Source organism: Moschus berezovskii, chromosome 12, assembly GCF_049115385.1.
Source record: "Moschus berezovskii isolate FMDL1 chromosome 12, NW_MosBer_1.0, whole genome shotgun sequence".
In the NCBI taxonomy this organism is placed as follows: Eukaryota; Metazoa; Chordata; class Mammalia; order Artiodactyla; family Moschidae; genus Moschus; species Moschus berezovskii.
In genome coordinates this window covers 23,261,628-23,285,578 of record NC_142471.1, presented here as the reverse complement: position 1 = coordinate 23,285,578, position 23,951 = coordinate 23,261,628, and the positions used below count along the sequence as shown (strand labels likewise).

Sequence of the window (23,951 nt, the reverse complement as noted above, 5' to 3'; positions counted from 1 at the left end):
TGTAAATAGTTCCTGGTCTATTGTAAGTGATACAGGTACTATAATTCCAGCACCTAAAATCCTTGACAATCTAAATCTGATATTTGCTATTCTATGAATTCTTAGGGAGAATTTTTTTTTTCCAGAGAAGATATACATTTTCTTCTTCAGATCTCAGAACACATTAGCCTCAGTCCACATTTTCGTATAATTAAAATTATTTGATTCAGCACTTCCATTTCCCTGCTACCTAAGTCTAAATGCCCATCACAGTGCTTGCACTAAAAGTCAATTATTTCATATTTGATTACATCCCTTTCTTTTTACCTTTCAATATGTCTCCTTTTTGATTTTTTTAAAGATGTATTTTGTTGAAATACATGTTGATTTACAATGTTGTGTTAGTTTCTGTACCAAAGTGATTCAGTTTTATATATATATATATGTAAATGTGTGTATATGTATGTAAATGTGTGTGTATGTATATATATATATATATATATGCATATAGTTTTTACATTCTGGCTTATTACAAGATATTTAATATAGTTCCCTGTGCTATACATTAGGATTTGTTGTTTATACATTCAGTTCAGTTCAGTTCAGTCGCTCAGTTGTGTCCGACTCTTATCGACCCCATGAACCACAGCACGCCAGGCCTCCCTGTCCATCACCAACTCCCGGAGTTCACCTAAACTCATGTCCATCGAGTCGGTGATGCCATCCAGCCACCTCATTCTCTGTCGTCCCCATCTCCTCCTACCCCCAATCGCTCCCAGCATCAGAGTCTTTTCCAGTGAGTCAACTAGTCGCATGAGGTGGCCAAAGTATTGGAATTTCAGCTTTAGCATAAGTACTTCCAATGAACACCCAGGATTGATCTCCTCTAGAATGGACTGGTTGGATCTCCTTGCAGTCCAAGGGACTCTCAAGAGTCTTCTCTGGCACCACATTCAAAAGCATCAATTCTTCGGCGATCAGCTTTCTTACAGTCCAACTCTCACATCCATACATGACCACTGGAAAAACCATAGGATATTTCTTACATTTTTTCAAATAAGAGGATAGGAGACTAAATTTTAGTTTAGATGTTACATATTTCAATATGATTTGGAAGCTTTCTTCTGTTTTACTTTTTGCTTTTTTCAGTATATAGCTTGTCATTATATAATGGACTTCCCAAAATTAGTCTTTACTATTTCATGAAAAATTCAACCAAATGGTACTTATTAAAGTGAAATCATATCTTTGTTTTAGGGACCATACCAAATTCCCAAACTTCCAGCTCTTTTTTGAGTGCATTTTTTTTTCCCTCAAAAATAGGCAATTCTCAAAGTTATTTAAGGGAAAAATGTTCTCCTGGGGGCTTGAAAATGGTTTCTAACTGCCAAGGACACAATAATTTCTCTCAGAATGAAGTGGTAGAAATAATGACATGGAGGAGTAGAGCCCATCAGTCATTAATAGCTTCATGATCTAAACTTAGTCATCAGTCAGTATATAAGTAAACACTTTTATCTTTGATAACTTTGGTTAATATTTTTCAGAGAGAAAGTGGCTTTGGGTTTTTACGATGCTACAGATTTTCCAGAAGCCATTCTCACATTCCACTGCAGTGGACCAAATTGCCTTTAAACAACATTTCTAGCCTTTATTATGTCATCTGGTATTTTGCTTTTGTTACCATTATGTATTGTTATTTAGTGACAATATTATCTCAAACCTGCATTTGTGATTGGAAATGCTGTAAAAATTTTATACCTTAAAATATGAAGATTACACCTATATACTTTTTAAAGTTACAAAAAATCTTTAGCCCTTTATCCTGTCTTCTCCTTTATTTTTTTTTTTTTTACATAAACTTCACTTTATTTAAAACATATGAAAGAGGGAATTTCAAATCACATTAAACATAATAAATATAGAACTTGCTTTGTTAAAAATCTACAGTATACATTCAAGGAAAGGCTAAACTTCCAATGCCAACTATGCATGAGACAAAATTAAACATTTACAATAATCAGTTTCCTAAAAGTGCTATTTTTAATACCTATAATAGGAAACTTATTCTTAGTGCTTTGTTTCCATCCAAACGTGTATACATTCCTTTATTCACAGAACCAGATGCTTCTGTTACTAAAAATACATATCCAAAGTTTTTATATCCTTTTAAATAGATTTAACATTTTAGCTCTTTGGGGGAGGAACAGGGAAGTCCAAACAAACAACACAGACCATCTTAAATTATTAAGAGATCACTGACTTTATAACATGCCCTGTTTCAACTCAGATATGAAATCTGATGACCATGTTAATGAAAAAAAGTTCCCTGTTCATATATCTAAGGTAAGTCATCCTTCTCTACATGAGAATTTGTGTAGGCCGAGGAGCATCCACTATAGCAACCTTCCTGTGACCCAGGCCTTGACGACATGCTCCACTTCTGATTTGTACATTCTCTTCCAACCTGATTTGGCTTAGTTTCTTCAGGAGTGATATTCAGTACATTGATTGAACTGCTATGTTCAGATGCACAAGAACGTGTCTGGCAAAAGTCTGAAGTAGAAGGAGAAGCAGGAAGAGACTTAGTCAGTTTAGACGTGCAAACTGGAGACCCGCTAGGCACACCGTGAGGCTTCTTTTGCCGTGGCCTCGAGGGTAATGCAGGGGTGTCCCAATCAGAACTTCCTGAGAAGGCACTGAAAAGTTTCACATTTTCTGAGTTCTGGTGGTCAAAGGTAGTCATATTTAAAAACTGTTGCTTTAACCAACTGGCTCTTTCTTCTTCAGATGCCTTTCTCTCTAATCCTAGGCGAATAGCTGCTTCTGTAAAGCTTCGTCTTTCCTTCTCGAAATTCTTTTTCTGCTCTTTAAATAGGGACCATTCTTCTTTGAGGCGTTCCTTTTCTTCCAACAAGTAACAGTCTCGTAGCAGTGAAGTGGTGTCATCATCACATGCAGTAGCAAGCTGCTGCTGTAAAAGTTGCTGCTGAGTTTTAATCATCTCTTTACAGTGCTGAATTTCTAACTCGAGTTTTTCAGTTTCTTGTTCATGGTCTTGTCGTGAGATTACATCTTCATCGTTAAAACCTTCTAAGTGTACCTTTGAAACTTGGTTATCAAGTTTTTCTACGTGACTTTTCAAAATTCTCCACTGTTTTCTGATGCTGTTGGTAAGCTGCTCTCTCACAGTCTCACAGGAAAGGTCCCATATACTCTCTCTACTCAGTTCCCCAGCATCCTCTTCAACATCAGAGATAACAGTTCCTGTACTATCATCTGCTCTTTCTCTAGGTTTCTGCTTTTGGGGAGAAAGAAGAGAAATCATTTCCTTTTTCATTTGCTGAAGAACCTTCTTAAGTTCAGCATTTTCCATTAGGATTTGTTTCTGACGATATTCATAATCATTCAAGAGAATTTTATACATTTCATCTTCATTCCTGGCTTCGGTTTTACCCGTCCTCCAGGAGCCTCTTTTCCCATCAGCTCTCCCCACGTAATTTAAAACTTCCATAGCAATTTTTTTATCCTTCTTGTTCATAACAAGTTGATGTAAACGTTCCTTTAGTTTATTATATTCACGCTCTTTTCTCTTCATATCATGGTTATATTGAGTAGCTCGACTTGCAATGATATTTTGTAATTTCTGCACCTCATCTTTTTCATTTTTCAGTAGCTGATGCAAATTCCTATTCTTACATTGTAATTGTCTGTCTCTTTCCTGAAGACCAATCATTTCTCTCCTGGAGGTTTCCAGTTGTTCCTTAAGTTTTGCATAGCAGTTCTGTAGATGGTCCATATCGCTTCCCAGTTTCAAATTCTGTGTTTCCACATTTTCCTGAGCTAGAAGGTTCTTCCGCTGAAGTACAAGTAGCTCATTCATGCAATTTAAAACAGCAACTATATTTAATTCTCTCTTTGTCTCTTTACCTTTGGATTCTTCATATAATGAAGGAAAACCGAAAGTAGTCAATTCCTGATCCAGATATGAGATACTCTGCTCAATATTCTCTTCTGTGCAGAAGGCACTAAAATAACTGTGCACATTTTTTGACAAAGGTATTGAAGAACATAGCACTTGCTGTGAGTATAAACTTGATGGAGACATCTTTGTTTCTGAGGTATATGGAGAGAGAGTTTTGCTTTCTGAAGACAGACCTGGATCTGTAACAGTCATCCAATCTCCCATAGCAATCACCAGAGCCAGGATACCTGAGGAACCAATTCAGCAGTGACACATTCAGCCCAGCTGCTGTCAGTCTTCTATGTAGGCATTTCCTTCACGGCCCGCGGCCGCGGCGGGGAAGCACCGCCCGGAGTCCCGGCCCTGCTCGCGCAGCCCCGAGGGCCCGCACAGGCGCGGTGGCACGCTGAGCCCGGGCCGACGGCCCCGCCCCCACCTCCGGCTCCCGCCTTCCCCGCCCTGTCTTCTCCTTTAACTTCATTATGCTCCTTCTATATTTTGACGTTTAGTTGTGAATTACCTTGAATATATTTCCTATAACATCCCTTAAGTATAGTTAATGTAGAACTAGAATTTTTTCAGTGTTTCGGGTTTCTACTAAAAGAATATAATATGCTATATTCTTGTGGACAAGAAAGCATCTGTATTTATGTTTAGAGACTCTGAAAATCCTAAAACCAGGAGCAGTAGAATATGAGGAGACAGTCATACCAACTGGCTTTCAAACTAGATCAGTTCAGTTCAGTTCAGTTGCTCAGTCGTGTCCGACTCTCTGCGACCCCATGAACCACAGCACGCCAGGCCTCCCAGATGGCTCCTGTCAATTGCCAGCATCATTGGTCAGTTTGTCTGAAGAATATTTCCTTCTATAAAAAAATCATAAAGTTAAAAAAAAGAGAGAGAAATGAGTTTTAGAACCATACAGAGAGGATTTTAGAAAAAGAGGATAGTGATATCTAAACTTATATTTATATATCATTAAACAATGGCAGGAATTTTTATTTTTGATTGTTTTTAAATCTGAACTTACAAAAATACACAATATATTATTTTATTAAAGCATCATGACACGGTAAAATAACTGACTTTGAAGATTACAAGTGCTTGTCTTAAGAATTTGTTACTGCTTTTGTGTCCTTAGAAATGTGTGTAAGCTTTCTGAAGTATAATATTCATATGTGTAAAATGGTGAACTCAGGGCAGATTTGTTGTGAAAATTAAGTAATACAGTAAAAGACTTGATGCATTTTGCACACAGTTTCAATCAATAAATAATTCAAATAATTATTTGGAATTAACGGCCACTGGACAATGAATTTAACAAGTGTATTAATTTCCAAATATTATTGAATATTGAAAAATAAAGAATAAAGATCTTATGATATAGCTCATACTAGTATCTGAAATAGTCCTTTTCTCTTGGTGGATATATCAAGGAATTAATAAATTACATGACCAATATTTATAAGAAAGAACCTATTTCTTTCCTTCTATATATAGGTGTTTTATTTTTTTTTTTAATTTATTTTATTGGAGGCAAATTACCTTACATTAATATATTGGTTGGTTTTGCCATACATCGACATGAATCCGCCCTGGGTGTACATGTGTTTTCTTTCTTGAACCCCCCTCCCACCTCCCTCTTCCCCATATCCTCCCTCCATGTCATCCCTGTGCACCAGCCCCAAGCATCCTGTATCATGCGTCGAACCTGAACTAAAGACCCACCTTCCAGAATATTGGAAATAAAAGCAAAAATAAACAAATGGGACCTAATTAAAATCAAAAGCTTCTGCACAGCAAAGGAAACTCTAAGCAAGGTGAAAAGACAGCCTGCAGAATGGGAGAAAATAATAGCAAATGAAGCAACTGATAAAGGATTAATCTCCAAAATATACAAACAGCTCCTGCAGCTCAATTCCAGAAAACTAAGTGACCCAATCAAAAAATGGGCCAAAGAACTAAACAGACATTTCTCCAAAGAAGACATAAAGATGGCTAACAAACACATGAAAAAATGCTCAACATCCCTCTATATATAGGTGTTTTAAAATGTTAAGTAGAAACTTTCTTTATTGATGATCAGAGTTAACAATTAATTATTTCATAAATTTTGTACATTGTACTCTAAAATTCTGTTGACTCTATGGAAGAGCATAATATTTTCTTAAATAAATTTTTCCCTCTCCTCTCCCATTTCTACATTAATTATGGATTTAACCATCTAGAGATTTTGTAAGTTTGAAAAATGTTTGATTTGGAATTCTAGTGTTTAAAAACATATGCAATTTTCTAAATAAATAAATGAATATAATTTTTATTTGCCCAAATATTTGTTCATTTACTGTTCTTTATTAAATGACTAATCCATGCCAGGCATTTTTCTGACTTCTGGGGAAACAGAAGTGAAGACATGATCTTCAAAGGCAGCATATGTCATTGATTTAGTCTAAAACCTTTCTAAACACTACATTGTTAAAGTGTGTTGCAAGAATGAAATGCAATCTATGACCTAGATGAAAGTTACCATCTGCACCTAAGAATCAAATAGATTTAAATTAGAACCTTGTCTTTGCCTTTGATGTCTTTGTAATCTTAAATGATTTATAAATTGTTCTTATACTCAAGCTCAATTTTTTTAAATAATTTGTCACACATACAGATGCCTACTCCTTAAAGATGATAGGAGTATTGATATTTCTGCTATGATTTCTGAAGTCTTATAGACTTTAATAGACTTATCATTCTATTAAATTTCCACAATTTGTTCCCCTCTGAACATGATACCGGTGGTAGGAAACAACCCCTGATGAGCAGACAGACTCAGCAGCCATTCTCAATTTCCTTCAAATAGTTTTTAAGAGTTTGTTTATTATTTGTATTATTTTTTTTTCAACCAAGTCATTCAATTCCTGGAAAGTGTTTGTTTTCTATTGGAATTTTAATTTATGAGGCTCATGTAACCATGCATCATTGCAAAAAGAATTATGAAAAGGTAAAGGCAAAAGTGATGATGCATTTTCACATTGTGTGTTTACATCTATTTTCTTAGATTTTATTCTGGAACTTGCATAGGAAGATGACCTCAAACATTTTGCATAAAAAAGTTTAGATATGTAATTTGCTTTGTCCGTTATTTCTGCCAACTTTAGTAATAACTACTGATGAACCAAGAGTAGAAACAGTGACAGATTTTATTTTCTTGGGCTCCAAAATCACTATGGATGGTGACTGCAGCCACAATATTAAAAGATGCTTGCTCCTTGGAAGGAGACCTATAACAAACCTAGACAATGTATTAAGAAACAGAGGCATCACTTTGCTGACAAAGATCCATATAGTTAAAGCTATGTTTTTTTCACCAGTCATGTACAGTTGTGAGAGCTGGACCATGAAGAAGGCTGAGCCCCAAATAATTGATGTTTCAAATTGTGGTGCTGGAGAAGACTCTTGAGAATCCTTTGGGCACCAAGGAAATCAAATCAATCAATCCTAAGGGAAATCAACCATGAATATTCATTGGAAGAACTGATGCTGAAGCTGAAGCTCCAACACTTTGGCCACCAGATGCAAAGAGCTGACTCATTGGAAAAGACCCTTATGATGGAAACATTGAGGGCAGTAAGAGGAGGGGGTGACAGAAGATGAGATGGTTGGATGGCATCACCAACTCAATGGACATGAGTTTGAGGAAATTCCTCGAGATAGTAAAAGACAGGGTAGCCTTTCATGCTGCAGTCCATGAGGTCACAAAGAGTTGGACATGAGTTAGTGACTGATCAACAACAACTACTGATGAGCCATACATTTACAGCCTAAGAGGCATATGAGTCCCTAATTAGTCCTATTTATTCTTAGAACCAACAATACTCTTTTATTTGTAGTTTTAATAGCTTAATTTTACTGATGTTACAATTTGAAATGAACTTAGTCAAAGTAGCCTTTGACACCCAAAGATATCAGGCTTTGCTTCCACTGAATTTATTTTTCAAGTCCCTTATTATCTCAAGTTATAACATAGCAACTTGATGACTTTATTCACATTTCAGAATGTGTGCAGTTTTGGTAGCTCATAATTTACTGGAATGAGGGCATAAGGAATTTGATGGTTGCTGAGGAAAAGACGAGTTGACTCACTGGAAAAGACTCTGATGCTGGGAAAGGTTGGGGGCGGGAGAAGAAGGGGACGACCGAGAATGAGATGGCTGGATGGCATCACTGACTCTGTGGACATGAGTTTGAGTGAGCTCCCGGAGTTGGTGATGGACAGGGAGGCCTGGCGTTCTGTGATTCATGGGGTCGCGGAGAGTCGGACACGACTGAGCGACTGAACTGAACTGAAATGAACTGAGGAAAAGACTCTGATGCTGGGAGGGATTGGGGGTGGGAGGAGACGGGGACGACAGAGAATGAGATGGCTGGATGGCATCACCGACTTGATGGACATGAGTTTGAGTGAACTCTGGGAGTTGGTGATGGACAGGGAGGCCTGGCGTGCTGTGATTCAAGGGGTCGCGGAGAGTCGGACACGACTGAGCAACTGAACTGAACTGAGGTGTTTGTAGTTTCCTAAATGGAGTCTGGTTTTATCATCTTGTTCCATCTACTTTTAACTCATGAGTGAGCATGTTTGTTTCAGAAAAGCACATCTCTGAAAATAACCACGAGAATAGATAGAATTCTAGGAGGACTCAAAATTCATATTCTTGGTGGCATTTAATGTTTCTCAACTTGCCCATTACAAAGACATTTGGAGTCCATTTCAATAACAAATCAGACTTCCTAAGTTGATTGCATTTAGCTTTAGCTCAATTAAAAATACATTATAGGATTTCTCTGGTGGTACATTGGATAGGAATACATCTGCCAACGCAGGGAACTTGGGTTCAACCACTGGTCCAGAAGATTCCACATGTCACAGAGCAGCTGTCAGTGTCCCACTGTTCCTGGAGCCTGTGTACCTAGAGCCCATGCTCTGGAAGAAGAGAAGCCACCCCAATGAGAAGCCTGAGCACCACAAGGAAGAGTAGCCCTCATTCACCACAACTGGAGAAAGTCTATGCAGCAGTGATGACCCAATGCAACCTAAAAGTAATTAATTGATACAAATATATTATAGAGAAAGTAGAATAATTTCTTGTAAAAATCAGATTACAGATTTTAAAGGTCTTTAAGTATATTTACCTAAAGGACTTAGGATACCCTTAGCCTTTCTGCCACTCTAAATCTAAAATGTATCTCTGAAACTGATCAGACACGGACTTATTCTACAATGAAAGAATTCCTGAGTGGAGTAGAAGCTTTATATACTGGACATGAGGTTTCTGGATGCTATGAGTACTCGTGTTTGGAGAAACAGATATAACAACCAATGTCACAAATCAAGAAAGCCAGTCAAGCAAGGGAAGTTGAGTTTTTTGAGCATGTGATGACAGCTAATATGTGACAATTTATGCAAGCAGTTAACATTAACCAAGACACACAAATATAACCCTACACTGTATAATTAATATGCAACAGGTGTGCACAATCATTGACATTATTGGTGCGTGTAATGTTAGCTATGAAGTCAGATGTGCAGTCAGCATAAGGGAAGTAAGGTTCTGGCCATTAGGCTGTGATATTTCAAGAGTGAGATCCAGGGAGTTCGAATAAGACAGATCCAGCAAAAGACCAGTACAGTGAGCAGAGGATCCACCAAAGGACTCTGGCAATGAAGAATTCAACTTACTGAAATAAAGTAAAAAGTACTGCATTACTCTTATGGGTAAACCAGAAGTCCAGTTACTAGAATTAGCCCAAAGTCAGAGCCGGACTATTAGGATACAATGGATTTTGACTCTTCTGAGCATTGATTTTTTTAAATCGCTTTTTCACTAAAGAAAGGATAAGTGTTGTGACATTAGATTGAACTCAACCATCAAGAAGCTGTCTATGGTACTATTTGTGAAGGTAAAAATAAATTTGGAGGTTAAGAAACTAAGTAGAATATGATAATCTATCCTGACGTAGCTTTCCTTTACTATCTTCATCTATCTTTTTATTTTTATTTTAGCTTATAATTCTTTCTCTTTCTTTTCTTTCCCAATCTTCTTGTGAAAGAAAGAAATAAAAAGTGGTGAACTTAAGATTCCTGCTGACCCTTTAAAAGATTTCTAAGCTATAAAAATCAGTTTTTATGTTCATATTACAAGAATTAAGTTTAATTTAAATAATGGTCATACTAGTGCTATTTGTTTCTGTCATTGGCTTTGAAATAAATGTGGTTTTAGAAAAATGCTGGTTTCTTAATAGGTAACTGAATTAAATTCCTATTTTGCTTCTTATTCCTCTTTGACTCTCCTGTGAGTCAGTATATCTTATTTAATAACAATGGTTAGCTTTAAATAATCACTTAACATATGTTATTCACGGTGTTTAAAAATGCATGTTTCATGTATTAGGTCCATTTAATTATCTTAACAATGAAAACATAATTTTTATTGGTAAAGACAAACTCTAGTATTATCTCTTTTTAGATAAAGACACTGAGCACTAGTAAAGGGTAGATAAAAACCTCAGGCAGTACAGCAGTCATTCAATTCCAGAGAAGACCTTCTCTCCCTACCTTAAAATAAGTTATTAGCTAACTTAAACAGTCTTTAAGGTACCTTTATGAATAATCATTTCTTTAACTCCTTTATTACTCGTTTCCAAATTTTGATAAACTTTTCTGTGGAGTAAGTTCATTTCAGTTCAGTCACTCAGTTGTGTCTGACTCTTTGCAACCCCATGGACTGCAGCAAGCCATGCCTCCCTATCCATCACCAACTACTGGAGTTTACCCAAACTCATGTCCATTGAGTCAGTGATGCCATCAAACCATCTCATCCTCTGTCGTCCCCTTCTCCTTCTGCCCTCAATCTTTCCCAGCATCAGGGTCTTTTCCAATGAGTCAGCTCTTCTCATCAAGTGGCCAAAGTATTGGAGTTTCAGCTTCAGCATCAGTCCTTCCAATGAACACCCAGGACTGATCTCCTTTAGGATGGATTGCTTGGATCTGCTTGAAGTCCAGGGGACTCTCAAGAGTCTTCTCCAACACCACAGTTCAAAAGCATTAATTCTTCAGCGCTCAGCTTTCTTTACTGTCCAACTCTCACATCCATACATGACTACTGGAAAAACCGTAGCCTTGACTAGACGGACCTTTGTTGGCAAAGTAATGTCTCTGCTTTTTAATAGGCTGTCTAGGTTGGTCATAACTTTCCTTCCAAGGAGTAAGCATCTTTTAATTTCATGGCTGCAATCAGCATCTTCAGTGATTTTGGAGACCAGAAAAATAAAGTCAGCCACTGTTCCCACTGTTTCCCCATCTATTTGCCATGAAGTGATGGGATTGGATGCTATGATCTTAGTTTTCTGAATGTTGAGCTTTAAGCCAGTGTTTTCACACTCCTCTTTCACTTTCATCAAGAGGCTCTTTAGTTCTTCTTCACTTTCTGTCATAAGAGTGGTCATCTGCATATCTGAGGTTATTGATATTTCTCCCAGAAATCTTGATTCCAGCTTGTGCTTCCTCCAGCCCAGCATTTCTCATGATGTAGTCTGCATATAGGTTAAATGAGAAAGATGACAATATACAACCTTGATGTACTCCTTTCCCGATTTGGAACCAGTCTGTTGTTCTACATCCAGTTCTAACTGTTGCCTCCTCACCTGCATACAGGTTTCTCAAGAGGCAGGTCAGGTAGTCTGGTATTTTATCTCTTTCAGAATTTTCCATAGTTTATTGTGATCCACACAGTCAAAATCTTTGACATAGTCAATAAAGCAGAAATAGCAGTTGAGTAAGTTAGTCTTCATCTAAAATGTCACTCCTTCTTAATCTTAGTTTCATAAATCTTACAGTAATTGAGAAGGTCTGAGAGTAATTGAGAAGGTCTGGCATTGCTTTGCTTTGTTCTTCTATCTATATGCTTGCAGGCTATGAAGTAACTCCTTGTACTCATCTAGCTAAACCCTGAATCCTTAGGTCTATACAAATAAGTCCATTTCCTCAAGCCTCTAAAATGTGTTCTTTTTTAAAAATTCTTTACTTTTATTTCTTTATTTTGCCTTAGTTTCTCTAGACCCACCTTCAAAACAAAAATCTAAACTAAAACTGGTATTCTATTAATGCTCAAGGTTGAATTCAGTAGAAATATTAATAAATAGTATATCCTTAAAGATATTTAAGTATAACTTTTCATCACAAATTTAATACATCCTAATTTTAGAAAGAAAGCTGATCGCCAAAGAATTGATGCTTTTGAACTGTGGTGTTGAAGAAGACTCTTGAGAGTCCCTTGTACCGCAAGGAGATCCAACCAGTCCATTCTAAGGGCGATCAGTCCTGGGTGTTCATTGGAAGGACTGATGCTAAAGCTGAAACTGAAATACTTTGGCCACCTCATGCGACGAGTTGACTCACTGGAAAAGACTCTGATGCTGGGAAAGGTTGGGGGCGGGAGGAGAAGGGGACAACGGAGAATGAGATGGCTGGATGGTATCACCGACTCTGTGGACATGAGTTTGAGTGAACTCAGGGAGTTGGTGATGGATAGGGAGGCCTGGCATGCTGTGATTCATGGGGTCGCGGAGAGTCGGACATGACTGAGCGAATGAACTGAACTGAATTTTAGAAAATCTAATTACCCACTCAAAAAATATTTAAAAGAAAAAAATCACCTAGATTTCCAGAAATCAGAAAAAGTTACCATTATTATATTTGTATGTTGAGATATTGAAGTATTTATTTTGGCATATTTCATTTATTTTTCTATGTTGTTCTACTTAGAGCCATAGTGTATGCAATTTTGTATTTTGCTTTTAACATTAAACATTTTGACATAAGTAATTTCCTTTATCACAATTTCATTGGTAACATCAGTTTATTACACAAGAGTTCATACAGTTATTTACTTAACATATTCTTCTTAAAGAATATAAGTAATTTTCAATTTTTTCATCATTGAGAATAATGACGAGGATTTATATTTTAACTATTTTGGGTAAAACATTTTTCTTCTATAGAAGAGACAATATCTAGAGCATGAATTACCATAGCAGGAATCCCTGATTCAAAGGAAATAAAAATTTTGGAGTCTTGATGTCTGTCTTCACATTGCTTTGGACAAAGTCTATTGTAATCTGACCAGTACCAATTTGCTCTCAGAATTTGAAATAGCAGAACTGACTTGGCTCCCTGGTCTTTGTTTCATTATTCTCATACTTTTTTCTTTTTAAGTTTTTTCATCCCCATCCTAGTTTTATTCTGTGTTGACCATATTCTTGTATTGTCTCCCTAATCTGTATTAGGCTTTCAGTCACTAAGTTTGCATGTTTTGCTTTGTTCAGTCACCTCGTTGTGTCTGACTCTTTGCCACCCCATGGACTGCAGCATGCCAGGCCTCCCTGTCCCTCACTATCTCCCGAAGTTTGCCCAAGTTCATGTCCATTGCATCAGTGATCTTTTTCTTTACTATTACTTAGTTACTGGGCTGATATTTCTTTACTATAAATTTCTTTAGTAATTGGTAATAGGAGACATTTTCAAATAGATGTCAGTAACCTATGCACTGGAGAAGGGAATGGCAACCCACTCCAATGTTCTTGCCTGGAGAATCCCATGGACAGAGGAACCTGGTGGGCTACAGTTCATGGGATTGCAAAGAGTTGGACATGACTGAGTGACTAATACACAAAAAACCTATGCAACATCTTTTTTTAAACCTCTTTATTGAGGCATATTTTATATGTTATAAAATTCACCCAATCCAAGTATATAATTCAGTGGTGTTTAATATACTGACTAAGTGGTGCAACTATATCATGCATCAATTTTAGGGCTTTTTTTTTTTTTATGACCATGATATGATTCCTTATGCTTATTTACCTTTTTTTTTTTTGTCCCCACTGCCAACCTCAGTTAACTACTTATCTACTTGTATCTTCTCTTTTCTTCCTGTCTCTCTAAATTCCCCTTTTCAAGACATCGTATAAACAAAATCATACAGTATGTAGTCCTATGTGTCTGGGTTAGTGAACTCCAGGAGTTGATGATGGACAGGGAGGCCTGGCGTGCTGTGATTCTTGGGGTCTCAAAGAGTCAGGCACGACTGAGCGACTGAACTGAATGATTTTGAGATTTATTCATGTTGTCACTTGTATCAGAACTTCATTCCTTTTTAGGATTGAATAATATTTAATTGTATGGATATGCCACATTTTATTTATTCTTTTATCAACTGATGCACATTTGGGGTTGTTTCTACTTATGGGCTATTATGAATAATGCTGCTATCAACATTTCTATACAAGTTTTACATGGACATGCTTCATTTGTCTTCACTGTACACCTAAGGAAGGAATGGCATAGCTGGATCGTAATTCCTATGTATAACTTCCTGAGAGACTACCAGACTGTTTCACAAATTAGCCGTTCCTTTTTATATTCCCATTAGCAATACATGAGGGCTCTTCAGTTCTTTATATCTTCACCAATATTTGTTATTGTCTGGCTTATTTATTATGGTCATTATAGTGGCATCTTCTTGGGATTTTAGTTTGCATTTCCATAATGACTTATGATAGAGAACTTTTTGTGTGCTCATGCAACAAGTTTATGAGTCTTTCTTGAAGTTGATTAGTGTAATGGTTAAGAATTTTAATTTAAATTTAATCAAACATATTTTAAAGCTCTTATCATCTGTAAATGAACATCCTGATCATCCTGAGCTGCAGACTTCTTTCCCATAAAAAGAGGAGAGCAGTATGTGGATTCTAATGCTGTGGAGGATTAAATGCTATAATATGTATAAGATGGCTAGCTGATTGGAAAAAAATAAATGGTAGTTACTCTTCCTGTTAATAACTTTATCAGTATTTATGCTTTAGAGAAACCCTTAAAAGCAGTAAAAACTTTAGGGGCTCAGAACTTATTTGGACTCTTAAAAATTATTGAAACCTGCAAAGAGTTTGTTCTATGTGCATTATATTTCTTGTTATTTATTATATTGCAAATTAAACCTGAAAAAACTCTCAAAATACTTATTTACTTATTTTTGAAATAACTAGAAAGCCATTATAAGTCAAATGAATAGCATTTTATGGAAAATAAATATATTTTCAAAAAAAGAATAATCTAGTGAGAAGACTGGTGTTGTTTTGCTTTTTGCAAATCTATTCAGTATTAGCCTTAATAGAAGACAGCTGGCTTCTCAAATCTTCCAGATTCAGGCTATTGTATTATCAATGCATGTAGACTCTGGAAAAAAGTGCTTAGTAAACTTAGAAGAGAATGAGAATGAAAAAGGCAGATAAAGTCTTGGTATTATTTTGAAATAGTTTGACTTTACAGGTCTTTAGATGGGTTCTCAAGGAGGCCCTAGGTCACACTTTGAGCACGAGTGGTGAAGGGATATAAGGAGTTTTCTAACCCAATTAATTAGACCCTCTACTATGCACACTCTGGAGGAGGAAATGGCAACCCACTCCAGTATTCTTGCCTGTAGAATCCCATGGACACAGGGCCCTGGTGGACTACAGTCCATAGTGTTGCAAAGAGTCAGAGACAACTGAGCTACTGAGCACGCAGGCACTATGCAAATTATAGTTGAATTGTATTTACTTTTTGAATAACTTACTCTAATGTTGGAAATGAAGCATAAAATTATTGAAATCAGTGACTTGTATAAATAGACAATATTATTGTGGGGAGAAAGACTATTTGGGCAACTGGGAAATGATTGTGAGGTATTAATGAATAATGTCTGAAGTTATATGACAATTCCTGGGAGATTAGAGATGGTTTCATAGATTTTTAACTCCTTACATTTTCTTTATATAAAAAAGAGTCCCAAAGTTATTAATGAATGGCTGAACAAATAAAAACATTGCCAAAGTTTGGATAGTCAGAAATTTGGAAGATGTTTTTATCCGTTCATTTAGTTTCCATATCTTGCAACCAACCAATGAAGTGACCTATAAATTTTGGGCTTAGAATCATGTTCTGTTTAACCAGGCATGCAATACTTATTTCATGATAAATAAATTCCTAGAATATCATATAAGAGTTTCTGATGAATCCTGGCATGAGAAATAATTGTATGCTATGAGTTCAAGTAACCTAGTATTTTAATGTAGCAGTCATATTAGTTGGGCTCAGTGCCTCAAGGATGTAAAATAAACTGAATGTAGTTTCTTCAAAATTAATTTTTGACTTTGGAAACACTAGAAAGTTTCTAAGCATATTTGATATAACGTTTATCCTTTGGGAGAAATTATTAAACTATTTTTATTAAACTGGATATGTTGTAATTCTCTCATTTATCTGCTCATTCGTTCTTTGATTTTTATCTTATTATAGTGTTATTATCAGTACTTTATATTTTATTTTCTGAAATATGATCAAACTCTAGGTTCTCTAAGGAATAGGTGAAGATTGCCTGGAAAATCCCATGGATGGAGGAGCCTGGAAGGCTGCAGTCCATGGGGTCGCTGAGGGTCAGACACGACTGAGCGACTTCACTTTCACTTTTCACTTTCACACATTGGAGAAGGAAATGTCAACCCACTCCAGTGTTCTTGCCTGGAGAATCCCAGGGACGGGGGAGCCTGGTGGGCTGCCGTCTATGGGGTCACACAGAGTCGGACATGACTGAAGTGACTGAGCAGCAGCAGCAGGAAGGTTATACACTACCACACATTATATTTTATTACAACTTATGCAAAATTGACACTGCAGAAAAAGAATCTTGTGATCATCAAGAAAGATTTCTCTATAGAGAATAAATCTGAGCTGCACTAAGTGAGATTTTTTTCCCTAGTGAATAAAGAGTTTGGATTCCCATGGATTCATAACATCTGAAAATGGTAGGGAAGTACCATGACAGCACATTTACTTCCCCTTCTTCATGCTCAGGTCTTCTGTCTCAGCTGTCACTTGATACCACTTAGAAGCAGAGACAATGGATTCTTAGGTTGAAATATCACTTTCACTACTTACTAGCTTTATAACTCAGGGAAATAATCTAAGACTTGGCTTGCCATATACAAAATAGGAATAATGCTTATTTCCCAGCTTTATTATATAGAATACATAAATAGGTGGAAAGCACTCAGAACACTGTCAGACCCCTAGGAAGCCCACAAATAAATGATTGCTGTTGTTTTGGATCCTCATCCTCCAGATACCTATCTTCTGGCAGGAATCACATTTAGAAATGCTGTTGACATGGTACAAAGCCTGTACTGGGAGAATGGTTGACTGAGAAGATGACCTTAAATTCCAATCATTGATCTTCTCTTAGTGGAAATAATCTCCTTTTCCATATTTGTAACTCTTCTTTCCTGAGCAAGTAACTATGGCACTCTCTCATAAAATGATTTTTTAAATTGAAGTGTAGTTGATTTACAATGTTGTTTTAATTTCTGGTATATATGTATGTATATTTGTGCGTGTGTGTGTGTATATATATATATATGAAATTGAAAGTTACTCAGTCGTATCCGACTCTTTGCAACCCCATAGACTGTATCCCGCCAGGCTCCTCTGTCCATGGAATTTTCCAGGCAAGAATATTGGAGTAGGTTGCCATTTCCTACTCTAGGACATCTTCCAGATCCAGGAATCAAACCTTAATCTCTTGCATCTCTTATATTGGCATGCAGGATTGTTACCACTGAGCCACCTGGGAAGCCCCATGGTTTATCATAGGATATTGAATGTATTTCTCTATGCTGTACCTTAGGACTTTGTTGTTTATCCGTTCTATTTATATATATGTGTGTATATATAAGCTTACATCTGCTAACCCCAACCTCCCACTCAATGTCTCCACCAATGCTTCCCTCTGGGCAACCACCAGTTTGTTCTCTATATCCATGATGCTGTTTCATAGATAGGTTTTCTTGTGTTGTATTTTAGATTCCACATGTAAGTGATAGCATATGGTATTTGTCTTTTTCTTTCTGACGTATTTCACTTAGTATGATAGCTAGAGATTAGCATACATGTTGCTGCAAAAGGCATTATTTTATTTTTTGTATGGCTGAGTACTATTCCACTGTATATATCTTCTTTATTTATACATCTATGGATTGTTTTCATGTCCATTGTGAATAACACTACTTTGGACATAGGGGTGCATATATATTTTTGAATTACAGTTTTGTCTGTATCCAGATAAAATGTGTATGTATGCTGGATCATATGGTAATTCTATTGTTAGTTTTCTGAGGAACCTCCACACTGTTTTTCCACAGTGGTGACACCAACTTACATTCCCACCAACAGTGTAGGAACATTCCTTTTGGTCCATACCCTCTCCAGGGTTTGTTATTTGTAGACTTTTTAATGATGGCCATTCTGACTGGTATGAGGTTGTTCCTCATTATAGTTTTGATTTGCATTTCTCTAATAATTTTCAATGTTGAACATCTTTTTATGTACCTATTGGCCATCTATATAAAATGATTGATAGTGAAGAATAAAACAAGGATAACAGATCAAAATTATGAAATATTGATATGCTCAGAAATGCTTTTAGACAGAAAATATTATAATCTTGTAGTACAAGATAGCACAATAAAATAGCATTTATAAATTAATACACAGAATGTAAAATATGGGCAAGTTATTTTTTTTAATTTTTTTTAATTGAAGGATAATTGCTTTACAGAATTTTGTTTTCTGTCAAACCTCAACATGAATCAGCTGGCGGTATACATATATCCCCTTCTTTTGGATGGGCAAGTTATTCTTGATAAGGTTTCAGCTAATTTATATTTAAAAGCTAATTCTCCATTTTTTCTCTCTAAACATCAATACACACTAGACACTTTTTAGAAAATTCAGTATAGTTTAATAAGAGGTACATTTGAGAACTTTTAAAAGGTTAATAGGATTAGAGGATATTTTCAAGAGAAAATTGATATTATAAGAGGATTCTAGAATACAACATTTGAACTAGAATAGTGAAGAAATACATGCCATATGTGTAGAGAAATTTCAGGATTCTTTTTTCCCTGCTGAAGAAAAGTCTCAAATTCTTTAGGTTCTTAATACTTTAATGTATTGATGTTAGCATGGGTGTTAGATAAAACAGTTGAAATCTCAGAGTCCTTTCAGTTCAGTTCAGTCGCTCAGTCATGTCCGACTCTTTGCGACCCCATGAATCACAGCACACCAGGCCTCCATAACCAACTCCCAGAGTTCACTCAAACTCATGTCCATCGAGTCGGTGATGCCATCCAGCCATCTCATTCTCTGTCGTCCCCTTCTCCTCCCGCCCCCAATCCTTCCCAGCATCAGAATCTTTTCCAGTGAGTCAACTCGTCACATGAGGTGGCCAAAGTATTAGAGTTTCAGCTTTAGCATCAGTCCTTCCGATGAACACCCAGGATTGATCTCCTTTAGAATGGACTGGTTGGATCTCCTTGCAGTCCAAGGGACTCTCAAGAATCTTCTCTAGCACCACAGTTTAAAAGCATCAATTCTTCGGTGATCAGTCCTTTAAATACACCAGATTTTTCCTCATTTTCCTATCAAGTGTGAGATTTGCAATACATGACTCCTCTCCTACTGTGAACCATCAGCTCCTTATGTAGCATAATTATTCATTGTACACATAGAACATTGATGGGGAAGCATCCCTGTTTGTCATGTTCACAGTTGACAGTTTTTAAACTTCTAATTTCTTACTGTTATTTTGCATCAAATTTAGGCTTGTGGTTTGAAATAAATGCAAGGCAACATTTAGTGAGTTATATTTTGGCATTATTTTCCAGAGTCAAGAGGTGGCCCTAAAGTTCCTAAGGGCCTAAAAATAGTTCTGAAACAGAAGTGTACACCCTAGGGGCATGATTAACTTTGTGAGCATGCAATTGTATTTTCAACACAATTAGCTGCCTAACTGTGTGACTAAACTTTTTTTAAAATGTATTTGCAAATGTAAGTAATTATGATGGAATTAAAAATAAAGAGCTTTCAGCCTATATCATTTTCTTTTATAAATTGAAGTAAAAAGATATTTCAATAAAACACTATTGAAAACTTTAATTTGTAAACTCATTCACTGAATGAACCAAAGGGTAAAAGAATCATTTTTATTTTTAGTCAAAAAAGAAGATAATAGAAACTGTGATAATACACATATAAGAATTTATAAAAATACCCTCACATACAAGTTGAGTACACACATAAATATGAATTTAAATTTGTATTAATTTAAGGTAATGTCAATTAATGACTATAACAATTATATTTTATTTATAGTGATAATGTATAATTTTTACCCTTCAATATTCTTCATTCCTAAGCATCATTTAGGTAACTTACATTAATTTTTTGTGTGACTCGCACTTTATAACCTTGTACTTTTCCTGAGTTTAACTTCGAAAAAAACATGTAATACCTTACTCAGTATGCTCTCTGGATAAAAATTTGCCCTCTATATCAATCCCATAAGTGGATGCCACACTGTAAGGTACCTATTTGTACCATCTGTGCCTGGTGAGTATAGGATTTGATTGTATTGTGAATGCACCCCTCCTACCATATCATTGTGGCTTCTTTGTCTTTGGAAGTATAATATCTTTTTGATAGGTTCCAGTCCTTTGTAACACAGGTTGTTCAACAGTTAGTTGTGACGTTGATATTCTTGAGAGAAGAGGTAAGTTCAGGTCCTCATACACTGACATTTTGTTCCAAATCTTTGAATGAATCAAGTGTAAAAGAAAAATATTAATTTTTAGCCAAAAAGGGAATGATATAGACTACAAATACACGTAAAAGAACTTGTAACAACCCCCACATGCTTTTATAGTATACACATAAATGTGAATTATAAATCCATATTAAGTATGTGTCAGTTAGACTGTAATGATTATATTCTTTATTTATAGTGATAATTTATAGTTTTTCCCCTTCAGTATTCTGCATTTCTAAGCATCATCTGACTAACTTATGTTAACTTTTCTTGTGACTCATACTTTATACCCCTGTACTTTTTCTGAATTTAACTCTGAAAAGAACATTGAAAATGTTCCTGAGTATACTCTTTAGATATGAATTTGTCCTTTATATCAACCCCATAAGTGGATGTCAAGCTATGAGTCATTTATAAGTACCACCTGTGCCAAATACCAAGGTACCATCATCTGCCTTATGGAAACTTTTCCTTTTATCTATGTGAAGACTGTGCGTAAGGGATGATGAGCACATTGAAAGAAAATATTGAAGTTCAGCAGGTAGATCAAGTATCAGTTTCCTCCATTCTTCCCGTTTCTGCTATTTGAGATATTCTCTTTTAAATGTCAAAAGAATATTTTAAATCATTCTAGATTGCATGGTAAAGCATTATGCACTGCAGTGTAATTGTTCATATCCTAGTATTACTTTTTAAATTATAAAGGCCACTCTATATTTGGATTAGTTGGATTGAGGTTCTTCATTTTACAAAATTCTAACTTAGTTCTCCAAAGTTTGAGTCAGTCACTTTAAACAAGGAAATCATTTAAAATTGAGTAAACGGCTTTTTCAGCCATTTTTAAAGTGTGACTCTTTTAATGCGTGATTGGGTGTGATGTTGGCTGTTAAATCCCTCTGCTCCTTAAGTAATCACTTTAATTCAACAATCTGAAAAATCTTCAATAATAGACATTGCCTTGCAATTTTGCTGTCACCATTTCAAACTCTTTGGTTGTCTCATTTTTTAAAATGAGCAGATAAGTATCTCAACCAGATGATTTACTGATCTCTAATAGCAGGACCTTGTTTGGATGCCCTTTCATAGTTCTTGTAACTGAACATCTCAGGGTTGAGAGGTCATCCCTTATGACTTCGTCTGAACTAAACTTATGTGGGTTTGCTTGCAGAATAGATGCAGAAAAGGTAAAGATCTTTCTCAGAATACTCTTTCATTGAAGACAGCTATTAAAAAAATTATTTTCTGCAGATAAACATTAACAACTGACTTCTACTCCTATATTCTATTTTCTGTCCTTTGAAATGAGAATCATTTCTGTCTTTTAAGATTTGCACATATTTAATGTGCATTTTCTTCTATCCACTTAAACAGAAAGAAAAACTGTCAAAACTAAGCCAGAAACAAACAAATTCAAGATGCGTATGTGCGTGTTAAGTTGCTTCAGTCATGGCTAATTCTGACACTGTATGGACCTTAACCTGCCAGACTCCTTTGTCCATGGGATTCTCCAGGCAAGAATACTGGAACAGGTTGTCATTACCTACTCCAAAGGATCTTCCCCACCCAGGGATCAAACCCACCATCTCTTATGTTTCCTGCATTGGCAGGTGGATTCTTTACCACTAGCACCACCTGGGAAGCCCATAAAGGCTGTGAGAGATCTCAGTTTGGGAAAGAAGCTCCCTGCTCTCTCACTCTTCCCTTGGGAATAGTGCCTTTACTGAGATGTACCTCCAAGTACAAGTGACCGAGACAGTTTTGACATTCCCCTCCCAGCTTTACTACAGTTTAGATAGGTTTCTTGTTGTCTTTGACTTCACTTTTCTCAGAATATTTACTTTAAAAAGCTTGCCATTGTAAATTGTTTCTCTACCCTTTGCGATGTAAATTTTCTCCTGGCTTTGGGCCACTTGTATGACCCAGGAATTCCTTTCCCAAAGACAGGGAACTACCCCTTTGAAATATAGTAAGAAATGTAGAGCCCTTGTTTCCCTCTGTCGGAAGAAAGGGACCTCTTTAGTCAGCACCAACACAGATGGACTAAACACATTAACTAATATCCTCAGGTAATTTTCTATTAATATAATCTCAGTCCAGCACTTGAAAACTCCCCTACCTTTGCTTCAGTGATATTGAGTTAAATTCTATATTGAAGTCTCTCTCCCATACTACAGTAGCTCATTAAAATCTGTCTTTCCATTTTTGACAAATGCCCCATGTAATTCCTCTTTAATTCAAGTCTCCATATTTTGGTAAAAATCTCTTTTTCCCCTCAAGTGACACTAAAATGGACCTGATAACGTACTGTTAGCAATATTCAGTGTGTGCTAAAGATTGGAGGGCCCTTTCCTAACGTTCAGAACTGAGAATTTCTGAATGTTCTTTCCCTGAGAAATTTTCTTTGCAATGTCTTGTGATGACGTGTTTAGTCAAAGGAGGCCCAGGTAGAGATTGATTTCTGGAACCCTTTCTTTTCATAGCTCCCTCTTCTCCATACCCTCTGTAACATGGTATGGCATGTTACAAATACCAGCTACGTCACCTCTTCAAACTGAACTTTTGACCATGGGTTATCTTTTTAAGAATATTTGTTTAGCAAACAGATTAGAAAAATAGAGGTTGTACGTCTCTTTAGTAAAAGTTAGATCTTTTATTCATAGTTTAGTATAATAATGTTTCTTGCCATAGTAAAGTTTACATAGGCTTACTGCACATTATAAAATATGTGGTTTCCTAATGCTTAGGCTCCCTTTCCTGCGGTATGATTCATTGTGTTTGGAGGTGTCACCTTTCCCTGTTTGTATTACCCTGTGGAAACTGGGAAAGGTTATAATGGGCTCATTGATTTAAAGTGTGTGTAGGAAAAATCTCTGGGGCTGTCAGCAGTAATTCTTCCCCAAAACTCTTCTTTTCAGAGTTTCTAGCTTGCATGTGACTGTGGAGTATGTGCCCAGAGGGACACCGTGCTAGCCTCAATCAGTGCCAAGTGGTTCAGATGGCCAGGTCTTCCAGGGCTGAGGGGCTGTCATTCTCCTTCATAGGCTGGAAGGAGATTGATTGTTTCTTAAGCAATTGAGAGATTGTTTCTTAAGCAATTGAGAAATTGTTTCCATGATGCTACTCTGGGTACTGCTATTGCTGTGAGCAGAAACTGTCCTTTGTTTCTGACCTAAGAATCTCAGATCTTCTGCCAGTATCCATGAAACTGGGACAGAATAAGTTGTTAACCTTTTTTCAAAATCTCAGATAATTTACAGTGGTTGGCACTCTATTCTTCACCT

At 36.3% G+C, this 23,951-nt stretch overlaps 1 protein-coding gene and 1 pseudogene across 3 annotated transcripts in view; one reads left to right on the top strand and one right to left on the bottom strand.

Annotated features, from left to right (window-relative positions):
* The window catches only part of CTNNA3 (catenin alpha 3), a 1,978,275-nt gene that overhangs the window by 1,490,821 nt on the left and 463,503 nt on the right, over positions 1-23,951 (top strand). The window lies entirely within an intron of this gene.
* Positions 2,054-4,380, bottom strand: LOC148775943 (afadin- and alpha-actinin-binding protein pseudogene; annotated as a pseudogene).